The sequence below is a fragment of the Anas acuta genome, chromosome 23, assembly GCF_963932015.1.
Source record: "Anas acuta chromosome 23, bAnaAcu1.1, whole genome shotgun sequence".
Lineage (NCBI taxonomy): Eukaryota > Metazoa > Chordata > Aves > Anseriformes > Anatidae > Anas > Anas acuta.
The window spans coordinates 4,580,953-4,600,177 of NC_089001.1; the positions used below are offsets into that span (position 1 = coordinate 4,580,953).

Genomic DNA, 19,225 nt, shown 5'->3' on the forward strand with positions numbered 1-19,225 from the left:
CGGGGGCGGCCCCGGGATCGGGATGGGGACGGCGGAGCCGGGATCTGTCCGCTGGGGGATGCGGGAAAGGGGCGCGCCCGGACCGGAGCCTGGCACCGCGGGGAGGGGAGGGAGGAAAAGGGGAGATCCTGGGGTGGGGGGGGACCCCAAAGGAAGGGGGGAGACCCCCAGGGGAAGAGGGAGACCCCCCAGGGAGAGGGAGACCCCCCAGGGAGGATGGAGAGCCCCAGGGGGGAGGGAGACCCCCAGGGAGGAAGAAGCCCACCCAGGAGGGAGGGAGACCCCCAGGGAGCCCCCCCAGGAAAGGGGGAGCCACACCAGGGAGGATGGAGACCTCCAGGGAGGTGGGAGACCCCCAAGGAGGTGGGAGACCCCCAGGAGGGAGGGAGACCCCAAGGTGGGGGGAGACTCCCAGAGGGGGTAGAAGGCCCCCCAGGAGGGAGGGAGACCCCCAGGAGGGAGAGGGAGATCCCCAGGGAGCCCCCCCCAGGGAAGAGGGAGTCCCTCCAGGGAGGATGGAGACCCCCAGTTAGGAAGAAGACCCCCAAGAGGGAGGGAGACCCCCAGGGAGGAGGGAGCCCCCCGGCCGGGGGAAGGTCTGCAGGAGAAAATTGGCCCTCAGCAAGGAGCTGTGAAGGCTGGGGGGGTGGGAGGGGGTGAAATGAGCTCAGGGGGCAAGTTTGGGTTTGGGGTTTTAGGTTTGGATGTATCCAAGTTTTGCTCTGGGTGGGGTTTTGCTGTGCTTAATGAGAACCCCCCTAAAAAGTACAAGGAGTGAGAGTTTCCCCTAAAATGCTGTCTCGTGTAGGACAATGTGCTGCGCTGGACATTTTTGGCCAGTTTAAAGCAGGCAAGCAGCACAAACTGCTTGGGACTGCAGGAGCCAGGCGGGCGCACTGCTCCTGGGGCTGTGCTGAGGCTGCTCAGACCCAGCCAAGGGCCTGAGCCATTCCCTGGGACCATCCCGAGCCTCCGTGTGGTCCTCAAGGGCATCCCAGAACCTTTCTCCTTGGTTAACAAGAAGGGGAAAATTACCAGCACTGGACTTGGCCCCGAATTCAGCAGTCAGCCTGGGCTGAGGCTGGCTCACACGTCCTGGCAGTGCTGTGATGGGATGTAATCGAGATGCTGGTGATGATGCAGCTGGGGTAGATTGGCCTCAAGGTGCTGATGAGGAGACTCAAAGGGCTGATCTGAGCCTGGTGAAATTAAGAAAGATCCTCTTTAACCTCCAGCAGCCTGCTTGGGGAGCAGCAGAGCTGAGGAAGAGGGACCAGGCAGGGATGCGGTGTGCGGGCTCCTCCAGCCCCTCTGCACCCTGCAAAGGGGAGCTGGATGAGTGCAGGGCTCCTCTGAGCCTCCAAATCCCCCTCCAAGCTGCTGGAGCTTCACCTCGGCGTGCAGTGTGTGTGTTGGTGCAGAGAGGCTGGTTTAAGTCACTTGGCCACATGGATATGACCTTAGAGGATAAGGTCAGGGCACGAAGCCTGGAGCATCGTCTTGTTTGTAGCTCCTTGCCTGCACGGCACACGCGTGGCAATTGCCCATCTCAGGCGGATACGATCAGAGCCTGGGCTTCTCTCCGTGCTGCCTCCACGGCTTTATCACGGCAATGTTCTGCTTTTTTCTCCGCCGTCACCACCGAGGAGCCATCGGGAACGTGAACCCAGCAAGCAAAAGGAGTCACGATAAATCTTGTACAAGAACCGTAGCGCCCGTCAGAGCAGGACAGCGAAGTGCTGCGGTGTAAGACATGGATTTTCACGCACAGACGGAGCTCCCCTTCCGTTCCTTAATGCTGAAACAAGGAACGAGAATAAAATATGTGCCGAGAGCGGCCCTGTATAGTGCTGAGGTGCAGTCAGGCGTGATGAGGGGCTGCATAAACCTGCCTCCTATGATCCCATCATCCTCTGGCGAGCTCCCCATCCTTGCCAGAAGAAGCAGAGGGATCTGCAGGATGTAGGGAGGGAGCACGTGTCTGCTGAGGAGCCCTCCTGAGCTCCAGCAGAGGCTTGAGATGAGGAGAAACAGAAGAGAAAGCATTGCAGGACCCAATGGCGAACCGTGGCAGAGGTGATGGGCCGTAAGGTTCAGCAGTGGGGCTGGTTCCCGGGGTGTTTGTAGGAGTTTGGAAGAAGGTGACCGAGGGCTGGACTGGGAAGGAACCCCTTGGGATTTATAAGGGTTGTGGGGGCACGGTGTGCCCAGTGCTGGGACCTGCAAGCGGCTGAAGGCAGCTTGGAGAAAATGGGTGCCCTTGCCGTGCTTGTAGTGCCTGGAGGCCAAACTGAGGTTCGAGACCTGCTGGGAAGAAGACAGAGGCACTGAGGGCTGCCAAGGAGCTGTGACACCTCGGGTAAGCGTGACTGGTGCCCGTCTCAGCCCCCAGGGCCTGCCCCTTTCACTGTCATTAGGTTCCTGCCAGAGCTTCTGCCCCCTGGGCTGCTCTGGGAGATGGGAGCTCATTGTGCTGCCCTGGCAGACCTGCAGATGAGCTTGGTTCACTGCCAAAGAAAAACTTATTTATGAGCAGCAGGAGGGTCTTGGGGCCCATGGTTGCTCACAGTACCCCCAGCATTTGGAAGCAAAGTCCTGGAGAGTTTCTAGTGTGGCGTCAGGCTTTGCAGGTAAGAAGATGCTGATTTATTGGTGTGCATAACTTTTGTTTTGAGGCTCTCAAAGCACATGGCAGATATTCTGCTTACCCAACATCGTTCCCAGCAGCTCTGGCAATAAATGCAGGTGTGTGGCCTCTGCCTGTCCATGCCCTGCGCTGCCTCGCTCACCAGGACAGCTCCCGGCGGATGCTCTCGTGCTGCAGCGCTCCAAGCTGAAGGCAGCATCTCTTTTTTTGGCTGCCGTAGTCTAGACAAGTTGTTGATTCCCCGGTGCCACGGACCGTGACCCCACTCCCACACCAGCCCCACCATTTCTCCCCGGTTCCTTTCTCAGGCATATGCTCGTCTATTTTGAACCGTTTGTATGTGTGAGGCTGAGGCGCTCCTAATCTCGTCTCCCTCCCAGGGCGTCAGTCGTACTGGCACGCGCCTTTTCCCCGTCTGCCTCCCTCTGTTTCTGGACTGCGGATATTTTTAACTCCACCCTCTAATTAGAGGTACTTTTCTCCGGGTATTCTGCACACGAGGGATCTCACGTCTGTGGTCAGCAGGCGGTGAGCACCGGGGACTGGCCCTGCATGGAAACTTTCCTGCTAAATAAAAGCGCTGCCCTTCACCTCCCGGCGGTGCGCCCGCGCAGAGGGCAGGACGGGGAAGGGCTGCGCTCCTTGGGGCCTGTCTGCAGCAGCACGGGGGGATAACAGCTATATCGAGGAGCCAGCGAGCCCCTGGAGGGGAGGACACGGCTGAATCCTGCTCCTGCAGCCCCCTCGCTGTTGCTGCTCGGAGCTCCAAGCGGTGCGGAGAGCACTCGGAGCCTGTGGCCCTGGGGATGCCCCGAGTTGAGCTCGCTCACCCTGTGCTGGCCCAGGGCTCGGAGAAAAGAGCATTACAAATCAGGCACAGCCTTGAATCAGGTTTCCCAGGTAGGAACCTTGTTCCTTGGCTTCCCAGCACCGTGCTTTAGCCGCCTGGCTCTCAGCATTGTCACATTGCCACAGCCCCGGCGCAGCGAGGCTTGGTGCGCGCGGCCCTTTTCTCTCCTGGACGCACGAGCAGCATCTGGCTGGGCCAGCAGGCAGCGAGCACCCCTCGGGCTGGCTGCATCGTGCCACAGCTTTCCTGTTCGCAGCCAAGTCCTCTCTCTCCTTCCCTGTCCCCCAGCACGCCCGAGCTGCGGATGACGAGGCCAGCTGGTCATTAGCACGTTACACTGCGCCCAGCCCTTGCCAAGGAGAGCCGGGGAGGTGGCACCAGCGCAGAGCAGCAGGCTGGGAGCTCGGGGTGGTGACCCAGAGAAGGTTTTAATGTGACCCCGGGTGAAGCTGGTGGTGGCACAGCATCACCCCCAGCGCTGGGTGGAGGATTTCGGTCCAAGGGGCTTCTCTGCGTGGGGTGGGAGCAAAGCAGCCTTTGTGCTGGAGGAAAGGGGGTGCTTTGTCTCTGTCCCAGCCCCAGGAGCAGTTCTCCAACACACTGATAGCTTTTAGAGAAAAAGGGGCTCCCAGTGCCTGAGCAACTCCTGGGCAAACTCCCCTCGGAGCTCGTGCAGGATCCTGCAATCCCCTGCTTCATCTCAGCAGCCCACAGCACTGAGAAGCTGGGCTTGAATTTATTTCAGTTCTTGAACGAATCCAAGGCATAAAGAGGGGAAAACATTTTCCTATGGATGTCCTGCAGAGCGTGGGGCTCGCAGAGTCTTACTGCTGGTGTCCTGGTGCTGCAGGAGCTGCTCCGATTCCCCAGCATCGTGGCAGGAGAGCATTCAGGTCCCCAAATCCTTGTCACCACACCCTGCTGGCGAGGACAGCCGGCTCTGGCAGCACCTCTCGCTGCCTCCCAGCAAACCTCCCCCCTGTAATCACCTGTGCTCCTTCCCTTCCTGAGCCGCTGTTTTTTCTGGCTCCCGGTGCTCGTGCTGATGTGGCAGAGCAGCTTTTTCTGCGAGCCGAGCTTTCCAAACTCCCCGCGATTGTTTTGACATGCGTGACTAGCAGCCGACATGTCAGCCAAGGGTCTCCCACCACCCAAGCAGCACCTTGCTGGCCAAAAAACACATGCCCTGGGGCGAGCATTTAGCCATGCAAATCCCCCCCCACGCATGCACACGCCCGCAGCGCTGCTTTATTTTTAATGAGTGCCTTTGGGTTTCGCCATCCTGGCTCCCCTCCACGTGTCTGGCTAGCAAAAAACCCGGATGAAGCTGGTTTTTAGGGCTCCCGACCCCCTGGCGATGAGGACTGGTGGCTCTGGCTCGGCTGCTGTGCTCATGTACGGTCAGATGCTTGAAAGGAGTCAGGAGTTTGGTTCTTTTTGATCTCTCGGGTAGCTGCTGGCGATGTTTCTGTGTCCCCAGCTAGGGGACAAGTCAGCCAGGTGACAGACACCTGCCTTGAGATGTGAAGCAACCAGAGCTTGCTTGTCTCATGGCGTGAGCTACGCCAGCATCGAGACCACCTCAGTGACTGGTAGCAGTGGGGATTTTTGGGGATAAGGCCCGGCTGCATTCAGGCATTGTGTTTCTTGAAGCCTGCAAGGAAAGGGCAGCTCTGCCCCAGCCTTCCCTCCCCGGTGCCCGTGGGTGGGCAGGGGCAGAGCCCCGCAGCCTCCCCGCCAGCCTTGCAGCCAAGTGCTGAGCCCCGGGGTGGCGGCGGAGCAGGGCTCTAATCTCTGCCAGCCGAGTTGCAAAGGCGATTAGACATATGCCAGTTAATTCATAACAAACAGGATGGAGGAGGAATTTGCCACTTCCAAATGGCAGATGAACCAGCCCGTCATTCCTGCCACTCGTGGGTAATACGTGCTGACATAAACCCAGTTTAGCTGCAAGTTTTTCATTGCTAATCCCGCTGCTCCCTGCCTCTGGTTTTCCATCCTCCTCCTGGCACCTTTCTTCCCCTTTCTCTGCTCTGCATTTCTCCCCTGGTCTCTCCTCTTTGGCCTCTTTAGAGCAGTCACATTCCCCATCCTTCTCCCAATATATCAATGCTGTTGGGCCTTCCAATAGCGATGGACACGGGGTAATACAGGTTGGAATTGAGGTTGCGGGGACATCTCTGGTCCAACCCCACTCAAGGCAGAGCCAGCTTAGGCCAGGCTGCTCAGAGTTTTGCACACACCCAGGGATGAAGATGCCACCTCATCATCACTGTGACCGTGACACCCTGCCAGGGCCCCAGAGGTACCCCTGGGGAGCTCTGCCAGCACCCCACAGTGGTGGCACCAGAGATTTCCAGTCCCACAGGGCTCTGTTGAGCTGTGCTCAGCATCGGAGCAGGCCCTGCCTGGAGTTTATTCAGTGCTTTGCCTAAACAGACTCTGCTGTGGGCTTCTTTCTAACAGCACCATGGGGAGACGGAGCCTGGAGCCGCCCTGTTTGGAGAGCCACGTAGCCAAGCTAAATACCTTTTGAGGGGCTGCTGCCTGTCGGGAGCTTCACCAGAGCTTTGAAAAGGGATAAGGGGGGGAGTTTGTGGGCCTGGAAGCCACCCATGGGGGAGTTTTGTTGTCCCAGCCTCTGTGCACATCCCTGCCACCAAGCCTGAGCTGGCTTCTAGGAGCCTTGGGGGTGCAAAGCTGCACAACACCAGCAGGACAGGGGGCTGGTGCTCAGCTCTGGGAGCTCCTCTGTCCCACCGAAGCCCCTCGTGCTCCTTCCCGGGTGCTTTGAGGACCAGAAACACCCCTCCTGTGCCAGGACACGGCGCCCGTTCCCAGTACATCTGCGTGGGTGCCGCGGGATGGCAACCGGAGCCAGGCCAGCCACGTTTTCCTGGAAATCCTCTTGGCTCTCCCTCCCCGCGATGATACGAGTGTCCCAGCTGTCCCTGCTTTGCCTGACTGATCCACCCACCCAGAATATGTGGATTTCTTCTCGTCGTGCCACCAGCCCGGGGGAGCTCGCCCTGCCGTGCTGGGCTAAGCTCGCCTCCGCTTCCTGAGCATCAGCCGCGCGCCCCGCGTGTCCTCGTCCCCTGGGGATGATCCCCTGGTGACAGCAGGTCACGGGCAGCGAGCCCAGCCACCAGAGACCTGGCCTGGGGCAGGTGCAATAGGGCTGGGGTATTTTTGGGGTGATGGAGGCGTTTGCAGGGGGTGTAGGGCAGGAGGAGCCCCCTGGTTGTGCCGCTGCCCTGTGCCCGCGGGTGGGTTTTTGGCACGATGCTGGGTGCAGGAGGCACCCACGCGTGTCCGGAGCCCCACGGGCTGAGCGTGGGGACAGCAACCTCTCCCGGCCAAGCCTCGGGGGCTGGGGCAAAGCCACGAAGCGGCTCCGGGCCGGCTTTTCTCCAGCCCAGGGGTTCCCCCTTGTGGCAAGACGCTCCTCGCTCCCCAGCCCGGCTCTCCGCCCGCTGCCTCCCCCTGCTCCCCTCCCGCCCCGCAGGATTCCAGCCTCGGCATCCCTGCGGATGCTCCCCACGGCCCGGCACCCTTTTTTGTGCCCTCTTGTCCCCAGTGGGTCGTGGGAGCTCCGGGGAGCCGGGCTGGGAGGGGTACCCCCATCCCCACGGCCACGAGCGGAGGCTGCACCCCGGAGGGCTCCGTGGAGCAAACGGGGGCTCCACGGAGGTCTGGGCACCTCCACCCGGCAGAGGATGAGCTGTGGCATGGATCGCCCCCCCCTCAATTTAGGAACAAACCCAGGAGCTTTGCAGCTGCATCCTGAGCTCTGCGTCCAGGCACGGAGCAAGAGGCCACCATGCGCCCCGCAGCCTCGCCGGGGCCCAGCCTCTCGTTTTTTTTTGGCAGAGGGAGGCTGGAGGCGAAGGAGCTGGTGCCCGTGAGCCGGGATGAATCAGCACCTCGCTGGGCGCGGAGGCGAGCAGCACCCGGGCAGGATGGGTGCTTACTAACGGCGGTGCTGGGGGTGCTGGTTTAGTCACCGCACCCACGGTGCCCGAACAGCAGCCTCCCCCCGTGCCACGGGGTGGGAGGATCACTGCTGTCCTCAGGAGACACCTGAGGCACCAGCTCCATTTGTCTCACTCATAGCCAGGTCCCGTGAGAGGTTTTGGGGAGGCTGAAAAGTTTTTTTTTTTCTTTCTTTTTTTTTTTTTTTCTTTTTTTTTTTCCTATGCTGCCTGTGGTGCTGCTGCTCCTGCCGGGTGCTTTCTGTGCCTCCCACTGCTCCAGCACAGCAGCAATCTCTGCTTGAGAGAGGGGAAACTGAGGCACGGGGTGGGATGTGGCATTTGGGGATGTCTGGACAGCGCCTGGATCATCCAGTCTGCTACGGGGTGATGCCTCTGCCTGTTTTCAGCCCGCACCTGGCTCACCAGGAGGGATTTGTTGATGTGGGAGCGCTGCAGTTTTACGTGGGATGAGTGAGAGGCCAGCAAAGGGGTTAGAGGATGGGGACAGGAGAGGGGCTGTGGGGACGCTGGGGGTGCACCACCGCTGCCAGCCACTGCAGCCCTCTCCGGGGATGACTGGCTCAAGGGCCAGGTGCTGGTGTTAAAAACCCTTGGATGAGTTTTTTCCAGCTCTGCCATCTGCAGGGCCACAAAATGCGCACGGGATTTGTGATGAGATGTCTGTTGTGTTTTTTGTTTTTTGTTTTTTTTTTTTTTTTGGAATAAAGTTTTAATAAGATCAAATGGGAAAAATAAAAAGGGAGCGAACAACCTCATCCACCCTCCATCTGAAAGGTGACGCCGGTTGAGCCCGCAGGGATGGCGACCTGCAGCTGGCTCATCATGATACTGGCCATATCCCTTTGCATCCTCCTGCCTGCCTGGCACAACTCAGCACCAAGTGGTTTGGGGAGCCAGGATCAAGCCCTTCTCCAGCCTGTGAGCTGGGTTTGGCCGTGCCACCCTCAGGGGGCTCGGGGTGCATCCTACACGAGACTCCCCGGCGTCCCCGTGGCGGGGCAAAGCGCCCTCCCGCTGGTGTGGCCTTCAAAGCTGGGAAGCTCCGAAGTGCAAAGCCTTAATTAAGCAGCTCTTTGAAAGCCAATTTGCATGAATTTAAGTGGAGTCTCTGGCGGCTCGAGGCTGGGCGGGAGGAAGGGGCTGGAGGAGGGAGCACAGGGATGCTCCGAAATGCCTGGCAGCGTGGGGCACAGCAGTGAGGAGCTGGTGGAGACCCCTGGAGGATGTTCCCGAGGTGATGGCACCAGGTTTGGGGCCCATTCCTGAGCAGCACAGTGTCACGTGGAGACCTCTGCGTGGGGCTGCGCCGTGCCTCAGTTTCCCCATCTGCCAAGGCAGGAGCACAGCCCCGCGTGTGCCCAGCCTGGTGACCATGCAGGACAGCGGGTGGCACCCACGCGTGGCCAGGGCCACCAGGGGGAGACCTCGGCCGTGGCAGCGGGGCTGGGGCCGGCCACTGGGGTGGTTTGCTCGGAGGATGGCCGAGAGCATCCCTCACCCCTTGCTGTGGGAGCAGGGCGAGGTCTGGGGGGCTCCAGGGCTCCCCCCTGCAGGTCTCTGGGGAGAAGGGAGCCAGCTCGTCTGTCCAGTGTGCGCTCCTTGGCACGCTGATGCCTGGCTGCTGTCTCATCAGCTCATTAAAAAAACATCTCTCGCCGGCCTTCCTCACTGCTGCCAAATTCTCCATCGATGGCAGAGCGAAGGCACGGCCCCAGCTGGAAGGGATCACCTCTGCCACGGGCTGCTGAGGCCGAGGAAGGAGGGGAGACGCTCCCCGGAGCGCAGGGAATTTGCTGGAGCAGGAGCAGCAGCCCTGGGAAAGCAGGCAGAGATTCAATTAGCTCGGCAGCGTGGGCTGGATCCTGCTGCTGGATCCTCCACCCTGCATCCTGAGCGAGTGTGATGGCCGTGGAGGTGGTGGCTGTTTCGAGCAGGCGCCCAGCTCCTCGCCTCTCCCCCGCTCCACGTGCCCGGCCGCTCGCAGGCAGCGCTGCCGCTGCCCTTCACGGGCACTCGGTGCCTGAGCCCTGCCAGCAGGCACCAGAGACACACAGGGAGATGAGAAGCTGCAAAAGAATCAGCACAGGGAGAGCTCTCCATGCTCAGGGACATCATGCCCAGGTTGAATTTGGGCACCCGCAGGGTGTGTCCGGCTGTCCCTGCCCCGGGGGTTCCCCTCTCCGCAGAGCCGTGGGCGCAGAGGGAAGCGTTTTAAACCCTCGGATGGGTAATAAATAGAAGCAGGCCCGGTGCCTTTTGTTTTGATTGATTCCATTTGTTCGGTATAAACAGCTCCTTCCCTTTGCCAAGGCTTGGCTCCCGGGGAAGGTTTGGAGGTGGCGTGGGTAGATGGTGCGCCCCGGGAGCTGGAGAGGATGCAGCTGTGGTGCCACGGGGGGGGGCACCTGCGTGCTCCCCCTGCCCTGACCATGACAGAATGGCCAGGGCTGAGGCCAAGCCTTAATTCCAGCATGGGGGAAACTGAGGCAATGGCAGCGCTCGGTGCCATCCTTGTAGCATGAGAGGCCACCCCCAGGCTCCCAGCACAGGTCCCCCCAGAGGGACAGGTCACCAGCAGCCCCGTGCCCCCTCCTCAAGGGGATGCTCTGCCTCTAGGGCACAGCCCAAAATTCTGGCAGCAGCAGGAGCCTGGGGGGCTGAGAGGCACCACCAGGAGCCAGCATGGGCAGCCAGCCCCATTTCCCCCTGGTTTGGGGGCTCTGGCACCCCCACCCCCGGCAAGAGGAGGGATGGATGCACCGGGGACGGGGGGATTTAAACGCTCCCTGCTTGGGCTGCTCCCCCCTGCCCCGGTGCTGCCGTGCCCCCGGGTGAATCAGAGCAGCTGGGGCAGTGGGTGAGGACCAGGAGGCCACAGCTGCCTCCCCGCCACGCCTGCTCCTCGCCTCCCCTCTCCTCCTTCAGCTCCGCTTCATCATCTCCTGAGTCACCGCCGCTCCCTCCTCCGCCGCAGCCTCACGCAGCCGAGCGGAGCGGGGCGGCCGCGGGGCTGCTGGACAGGCTGAGGCTGCAGGGACCCCTCCTGCTTCCCAAAAGCAGCCCCTGGCGTTTTGGGGAGGGCGTGGGGGGGTCTCTCAGGTTGTGCCCTCTCGGGTGGGCAGCGTTGCAGAGCAGCTCCAAGGCAGGAGGGAGCTGGAGCCCCGTGCGCTGCCGGGTGCCCAGATGGCCGCAGGGGCTCACGGCTGCTGCTGCCCGCTGGGGACAGGTCCCCAGGTGCTGGTGCTGCCTTGCAGAGCTGCTGTGGATGTGCTGCCTCCCCGACAGGTCAGGATCCGGCCTCTGGCTTTGCTGAACACACGGGGTTGGTGCAAATCCTGCCTCCACGCCTCCCGGCTGTGCCCCTGCGTGGCCACGGATGCTGTGGGCTTTGTCCTGTGGATCCCTTCTTGCTGCTTGGAGCTGCACAGAAACCCGGGCTGTCTCTCTCCATGCCCTGAGCAGCCTCTTCCCAGCACTAATCCCTTTCGCCGCTGACAATTTGTGCCTTATTAATTCTAATTTGGGCTTGCCTGCTTTCCTCCCGCAGCCATCGCTTCTTGCGCTGCCTTCCCCGGGGCGCAGCGGGCAGCAGCGGGGGCACCTCAGCTCCCTCATCGAGCCGGGGTTTCTGCTCAGCCTCCAGTTTCTGCTGGCTCCTGGAGCTGTGCTGGGGCTCTTTTCTGGCTCTGTGTCACCAGTGGGGATGTGCCACGGTGTCTGACGGCTTCTGAGCCCACGCGTCCTGCGGCGAGGAGTTCCCCGCACGGAGAGCCTCGCTCCGAGCCCCCCCTGCCTGTGCCGCCCCCTGGTTCTGCTCAGCATCCCTCGAGGTGCTGGGCTCGGCTGCTTTGGGGACCTACAGATGCCACCTCCCCACGGCAAAGCTCCCGTCAAGCTTTCCTGGAGCTCCCTGTCCATGTCCCTTTTATTTCTGTTTCTCTGGACCTGCCCAGCTCGGCTCCGTGCTTCACCTCCCTGCCTGGTAACTAGGTCACGGGGCCCGGAGAGCCGCAGCCTGGCGGGCAGACATCTCCCATCTGCTTCCTCCTCTCTCCTCATCCTCCTCCCTCTCTGGCTGGCAGGGCAAGGAGACCCTCCTGGCCCTCCTCTTCCTCAGGGCCATGGAGGAGAAGGAGCCTTGGTGGCCTCAGGGCAGCCAGGACCTCCTTTCTGCTCCTCCCTTGGGCGCCCCATCCCTGCCCCTGCTCCATCCCATTCTCCTCCTGCTCCCATCACCCCAAATCTCCCCCATCCACAGGGCTTTGTTGCAAGAGAAGGACTTAGAAGTGGGGCCAAATCCTTCCTGTGAGCTTCCCCTTGGCTGCATCCCCCTCTGCTACCCCTGGGGAGCTGCAGCCCCCAGGGGCTGTCGGACACGAAGCTGAAGCTGGCAGCCCCGCAGAGCATCACCTGGGTGGCCGGACGCTGTGCTCTGCTCAGCACCCTGTGCCCCAGGCCCTTGAGGGATATTGCAAATGGGAGGATGCTGAGAACAAAGCACCTGGAGCCTTGTGGGGGCAGATGGATGAATCCTGTGAAGGCGACAGCGAGCTCTGAGTGACAGCTCCGGGAGAGCCCGAGGGCGAGCTTGGATCTGCAGCTCGGGGAGGGGAGAGGCTGCTCTCAGGAGGGGGCTGAGGACTCAGAGCACCCACCCTGCCTGCAGCACCCACCTCCAGCCAGCACCTGGGGCAACAGCAGCTCCCAAAGCCTTGTCCTGAGCACAGAACACCTCCCCGTGCCTCGGTTTCCCCGCGCAAAAAGGGAAAGGCGCAAACTTGGGGAGGGGCTGGGTGCCCCAGGGGGGTCCCTGAGCATCACCGGGCGTGCAGCAAGGGCTCTTGTGCTGCCAAGGGCTGGGAAGGCGCTAGCAGCCTGCTGCTGCCTCCGAACAGGCGGCCCCTTGTGCAGCGAGGCCGGTCGGCAGCTCTGACCCTCTGCAGGGAGCGGGGAACAAGGGTGGCTGTGTGCGCCCAGCACCGCGCTGGCCTGCGGCCCCGGCACGCATTCCTGCCACGGGCTGGGCTTTCCGGGCTGCTGGGATGCACTGTGGGGCTTGTTGTGCTTTTGTTTGTTTGTTTGCCTCTTTTTTTTTTTTTCTTTTTTTTTTTTTTTTTCTTTTATTAGCAGCCTTTGGGTATTTTTCTTTTTTTTTTTTTTTAAGCAATTAATCCGGGTCATGACTTTCAGCGAGGATGGAGAGCCCGGGGCTCATTAGCACCAGACCGAACGTGGCTGGGGATGCTCTGGGTGGCTCCGTGCCCTCGCCTGCTTGGTATTCTGGGCGAGTTGGGGGCTGCAGCAGCGGGAGCATCCCCGTGGGCAGTGTCCCTGTCCCCTGCAGGGACATGTCTGGAGCCACAGCGGCAGTGTGGGACTGGGGTAGGTGCTGATTATTAGGACACACACTGCACTGCAGGGCTCAAGGACTTCTGAGGGTCTCATCCTCCCTGCTTCAGCTTTGGATTGACTTTCTTCCCTCTCCCATCAGCTCCTCGGGTCCTCAGCAGTCACCTGCAGCTGCTGCCCCAGCACCAGGAGCAGCATCTGTTCCAGCCTTGGTTTTTCCTTCCACAACACCTTTCCCGAGCTCCCACCGCCACCCTCCCGGCGCAGCTGGGCCCCCCCGTGGGGACAGGGTGATGGGGACCGCCGGAGCCTCCCCGCGCTTGGCTGTGCGCGGAGCAGCATATGTGCTCAGATCTGCTCCGTGCCTGCTGTTTATCCGCTTCCTTCGAGTTAACTTATGTTTCCATCGCTGCCCATCTGTCTCCTTCTCTTCCGCTCTTCCCTCGTCTCGCTGCACGCCGGTGCAGCGCGGGGTCCCCGTCCCCAGCATCCCCAGGTGCCACAGGACCGGCCGTCATTTCGCCTCCTTCCCCTGCTGCCCCACGGCTGCCCGCTCCTCGTGGCACTTTCGGGGGGCTCCTGCTTTGGATGCGCCCCCGAGGCTGAGATGTGCCGAGCCCTGGTGGTTCCCCCATTTGTGATTTAATCCAGGCTCTGGATTTCATCCAGGTGGGATGTGGTTCAGACGTGCGGCTTTTCTCACCCATCCCAAGCCTTTCCATCCCCACAGCCCCCAGATTTCACCCAGCAAAGCCTTTTCCACTGCTCGAGCCCCCATGGCCTTGCTCCATCCCTCCCGGTCCCGCTTGGAGTCTCCCAGCAGGGCAGCAGCCCCGAGCCAGCTCCTGCAAATCTGCTCCCCCTGGGTTTTGTGTCCTCATCCTGCTGCACACAGGGAACACGGCTGCTCCCCATTCCTCCTTTTTCCTCCAGCCTGATGGGTGTGTGAAGCATTGCAGCAGCCTCCGAGCCCGTTTTCTCTCTCTTTCTCCCTCTTCCTCCTCTCTCTTTGTTCTCTGCAGCGCTCCCCCTGCTCTGCGCACTATTTGCCTTTCAGATTTATTTGACTTTTCAGCAGCGAGGGAGGGAAGCCCCGTCGGCGCAGCACTTCCACCCGGAGATCGGCTATTAGGGATACCCGGGCTTCTTCAGGAAACACAAAGGCACCGAGTGCCATAGCCAAAATGCACCTGCTTTTCTTGCAGCTTCAAAAAGCCCTTGTGGCTGCTGCCTCCCACTTCTCCAGCTTTTATTTATAGGCTGTCTTGCTCTCGCTGCTTTTTTCTTCTCCTTTCCCCAGCACAGCTGAGCCGCTGAACTCGTAACGTCGTGGAGACGTTTCTCCATCGGCTTCGTGCAGCCATTGCAAAGGACACGGAGAAGAAACCAGGTCCCTGCAGGAGCTCCTGGGAGCCTCATTACCGTGCTCTTCGTTAGCACTGATCACCCTTTGTGGGTGGCCAGGGATGGGCTGGGGCCCTGCACATCCCTGCTGCTGATGGTGCTTGGGCAGAGCTGGCTGCTTGCAGCCCCCTCCTGCAGCGAGCCGCTGGCCCAGCTGGGGTTTTCTCTATTTTTTTTCAAATTTTTCCATTTTTCTTCATCTTTTCAGAGTGTTGCTCGGTGCCGTGCCGATGGGGCCAGTGTTCATCCCTGCAAAAACTCGGTGCTCGCCTCGCTGCCCGCTCCTCTCCTCCCAGGGGAAGGTGGCGAGAGGACACGGCAGGGGGAAGGGCGGGAGAGGGGGGCCGCGGACTGAAATAACAGCCAAGAAATTAAACAAAAACAACAACAACAATAAAAAAAAATCCCTCTCACAAGGCGAGAGGCTTGCCATCTGCCGCGTGGGTGCCGGAGCAGGAGCCGCACGCCAGCCCCGCGCTGCCTGGGTACCGCCGGCGCCAAGTGACTCAGCACCGGGAGGGATGCGCTGGGATTCCTCGGCCCCGTGCACCCCGAGAAATGCCCCCAGCCCACCGAAGGGACCTGAAAAGGGGGAAAAAAAAACCCGGGTACCCGCTCGTAGCCAGGGCTGGGAACCCATCCTGCCGGGGTCGGACCTTTCGCACCTCCGGTGGTACCTTGGGGAGGAGGAAATCCAGGTGGAAGCGGGGATTTTTCGCAGGAGCCGCGTTTCCATGGCACCCAGCAGGGAGGTGTTACCCACGGCCCTGCCGCTTTGTGGGGTCCATCAGTGAGAGCAGCCCCAGAGCCCCCTCCTGCCACCAGCACCGTGGGTACCTGTAGCCTATGGGACCCATCTGGTGGCACTGCTGCCACCCGAATGTCCCCAAATGTCCCCAGATGTCCCCAGATGTCCCCAGGTGCAGGCTGGACACTGCTCACTGCAACCCATTTGGGGTGGCACCTGCATGGCTTTGAGCCCCTGTGCGTCCCCTCCCCGAGGTGTCCCCTGGGTCCCACCTTGCTGGGGCTGAGCACCACCGAGGTGCGGGGACGGCAGCGCCGTGTCCCTGTATAACACAGCCCTCGGCGTGCCGGGGAGGGAGACAAAAGCCCTATTACTCACTGCCGGGGAGGAGCGCGCAGCGCATTACTCAGCCCCTCCATCAGATGGGTTTATTCTTCGCCCATCAACCTGGGGGAGCAGCGAGGAGGAGGAGGAGGGTGCCAGGGAGGTAGCGAGCTCTCAGGTTCCCCCTGAGAGGTGACAGCCCCTCTTCCCCTCTGTCTGTGGGGTGCTGAGCCCGGGGGACACGGTCATGGGTCACCGCCCCCCTCCGGGGACAGCTGGGGCAATGGTCCGAGCGCAAACTGGCGCTGTGGTTCTTACTGGGGGGAAAGTGGGTGTGGAAATGGGGTAAATCTCAGCCATGGGGGTGGCAGCGTAATGCTGGGGGGAGTTTATGGACTTTGCATGAGCTCCTGCTGGCCCTACAGCCCTGTGTGTGTCCTCAGCGCGTGGATCGAGGCGCTGATAGTACGGCACTCGGAGCTGAGTCACGGGCGAGGGATGAGCCAGCGGCGGGTTCGCAGCTGTGCACTTCTTAACGGAGCAAAATCACAATCATCAGTGTGGGTACGAGCTGGGAAGGGGATTTTACGTGGGGGAGAGCATCGCTGCTTCAATCTGGGGGCGTGGGGAGGCAGGATGATGGGGACAAATGGGGATGGTTTAGGGGACATCCACCAGGATGGGTTGGGAGGCAGCAGCGATGAATGGCCACGACGAGGAGCACCTGGAGCCTCCAAACCCATGGGGTCACAGCTGCGGGTGGTGAGCCCATAAATAGGGGAGTGGGGGGACCTTCCCAGACCCTTGGCTGCTCTGCATCACCTCCACCACTCTCAGCTCTCTTGGCCAGGTACCGAGGGCACTGCGGTGCTGCGCAATGAGGGGACGCTCGCTGGGTTTGGGCAGTGCCATGGCTTTGGGAAACATGCTGCCTTTGCTCCACATGCAGAAAATCTGTCTCTCCCTCTTTCTTTTCCTGCTCTCAGCACGTTTGTCCCCACCAGACCCAGCTGGGGGAAGCCCCTGTCCATTTGGAGGCTGGGTACCCTGTGGATGGTTGCCTGAGCGACTGTCGCTCCCTGCAGCATCCATCGCAGGAGCCGTCAGAGCTGTTAGCGAGCTCTCAGTGCCGTGGTGATGGAGAGCTGCTGGGGGTCACCCACATCACCTTGCTATTTATCTAGTAGCTGTAGTAAGGATCTGCTGGCATCCCTGTGTCCCGCTGCTCCCATCCCCTCGTGTGCTGCCCATGAGATGAGGTGCTCCAGCAGAGATTTGTGTCTGTAGGAGATTTGGTGTAAAACCAATTAGGATTTTGGAAACAAAGGAGTGCTGTTAATTGACTCCATCCTTGCAAATTAATAAGGTGTTGATGCTGTTGTTTAACTCTGCCTTTGGAAATTCAGGACGAGCCTGGTGATGTTTGGGGGGCTGGGAGATGAGCAGGGAGCACAGGACATGTTGGGTGCTGCTCTGTGTGCTCAGGGCATTTCCATGGGGTATTTGCCTGGAGACTTCCCCAGCGGATCTCTAGTGGGATATGCAACCCCCAGGGCTGCTTTACCTCTCCTCTGCATCACCCTACGTGCTTATATAGCCCGGCGCTGATGGCTTCTACCAGCTGACAAGAGCAGCCCTGCCCCCCTGGGATAAAACCAGCCGAGGTGCCCGGGTGCTGCGGAGGACACCCCGGGAAGGGAGCTGCTGTGGGGCTCTCCCGTGCACGAGGATGACGGCGCACAGGAGGGGCTGTCAGGGAGAGGGATGCACATGGGCGGACGGCAGCTGGTGTGAAAAACAGGTTGGCTGGGGTGGGAGGCATCCGAAGGTGTTTGTTTGCCTGGGGAAGGGAGGCATCTGAGGAGAGCAGCGCAGCGAGGAGGGCGCTCAGCGGCTCTGCGTCCCCACTGGGGCTGGGGGCTGACCCTGGGGGGTTCCCATCGGGTGGTGGTGCCAGCGGAGGTGTTGGGGTGTCTGGCACGTCCCAAAGGAGTAGTGGCACAGGGAGGTGGCACAGCTCCCCCAGACCATGATGCCTTCCCAATCTGTAAAGCAGAGGTGGGCTGAGAACTGTGCTGATTTATTTTCCCCTCCTGAGGCTTTCTTTTGGTGCCTTTATTTCGCTTTCCTTGCCCCCTAGCACCTAACCTGGCTTAAGCTGGGATGTTTCAGCTCCTTTTTCTGAGCCTGACCCACTCCTGAACCAGCATTTTGTCACCAACTGACTTAATTTTAAGTCAAAAATACATCAGTAAAATGCATCTGATCAGTGCCATCTAAAAATAAGCAGACTCTGTGGGTCGGAGCTCCAGCTGGGGAAGAGCAGCATTTTTTTGGGGCTGATTTATCTCGGGGTGCCCAGTCCTCCTTCATTAAGTTGAAAAGCCTTCTCTTCTGCTTTTTTCCTCCAAAAACACCTGGTTTTGGGTCTCAGCATGCCTCCCGAAGGGAAGCCCAGCGTGGAGCAAAGACACCCGCTCAGCTCCATCCTCATCCCAGGCTGTGCGAGGGATGCCTGGCGAAAAGAAAAGCATGAATCAGCCTTTCTGGGAGCACGCGGCGTGACGAGCTCCCGGCAGCTCCCCCGTGGGTTTGCCTCGCAGCCCTGCTGCGGGTGGGATCTTTATGGGGCTGATTTCTTTGGGCATCGCTGGCGAGGCACAGACACGGCTCCGGCGTCCTCGCCGGGGGACGGTTGCGCACCAAATGCTTTTCTGCAGGCGTTGCAAAGAGCAGGGCTGCGCTTCTGTTGCCATCAGAAGAAATAATAATTGGAGTTTTTTTCTGTCCTTTCTTGCTAATGAGGAGTCAGGCACAGGTGGGGAGAGCAGAATGCAATTGGCGGCAGAGGACACAGCACTGGGGATGTCAGCCAAGGGTTTCTGTCCCCAAACCATGGCACGGTCACTGCCTGGATGCTTTGGCGAGGCCACACTGCCCTGGGCTTGCTGCAGGACCCGCAGGAAAAGCAGGCAGCAGCACGGGGCACAGCAACGCCCGTGCAAAGCACGTGCAGCCCACGGGGAGCCCTGCAAAGCCACCGTGTCCTTACCAGCTGGAGGTGACACAGGTGCGTGTGGCTGCTCGGCTGCTTTCCCTGGGACCCCTGCTTGCAGCAGAGCAGATCTCGGGCTCCCCTTCCCCACCTTGATGGGGATGTGGTGGCCGTGCGAGTGCAGAGCAGTGGCCAGCACCAGTGGAGCCACAGCACAGCAGGGGAACGGCGTTTTCTTGCTGCGACAGCTTTGCAACAGATTCTCTGGCGGAGCTGACTGCAAACTGCAATCCTAAACTGTAGGACGACTCCTTTTTCCAGCCTGGGAGTGTGAGAAACAAATTTGTTTGGGTTATAAAAACATATTAAAAAGCAACACATTTTGTTTTGCAATATACATAGTTCTTCATGCCAATTTTTTTTTCCTTTTTTTTTTTGTAATGAGTGCCTTCCAGACAAAGACGTTCCTTAATAACTTTTTGTGGAGGTAATTGCTGGGGAGATGTTTCGGAGCGCTGTGCGGGGAGCTGTCAGTCACAGCCTCCGCTGACGGCTGGGTGTCACCGGGTACGAGAGCAGAAGGCTGGGAAGTGCCTGGATCCCTCTCCTGGAAAAGGATCTGGTGCTTGGAGAGGTGGTGCCCGGCTGCAGGAGCTGGGATTGCTGGAGCAGCCCCAAATCGTGTTTTTCTAAGGGGCATCTCCAAGGGGCTCTGGGCTTGCCTCCCCTCGTGGTGTCCGGCTGCTTGTAGCTGGTTTGGTTTTGTTTTTTTCTTGGAGGAGGCACAGGAGAAGCTCAACACGTGCTGGTTGGAGCTCTTCCAGTTGGGATCACTAACCAGGCACTGCCATCAATTCTTCATCTGGTTTAGAAGTGCTCCGCTCCATCTCCTCCTGGTTTCCTCGTTACA

General features: G+C 60.3%; 1 long non-coding RNA gene across 1 annotated transcript; it reads left to right on the forward strand.

Annotated features, from left to right (window-relative positions):
• Positions 1-15,970: 15,970 nt before the first annotated feature.
• Positions 15,971-18,900, forward strand: LOC137843824 (uncharacterized). The gene is made up of 2 exons (XR_011089708.1): positions 15,971-16,170; positions 17,755-18,900. It is a non-coding gene; the product is annotated as an uncharacterized lncRNA (long non-coding RNA).
• Positions 18,901-19,225: the final 325 nt, after the last annotated feature.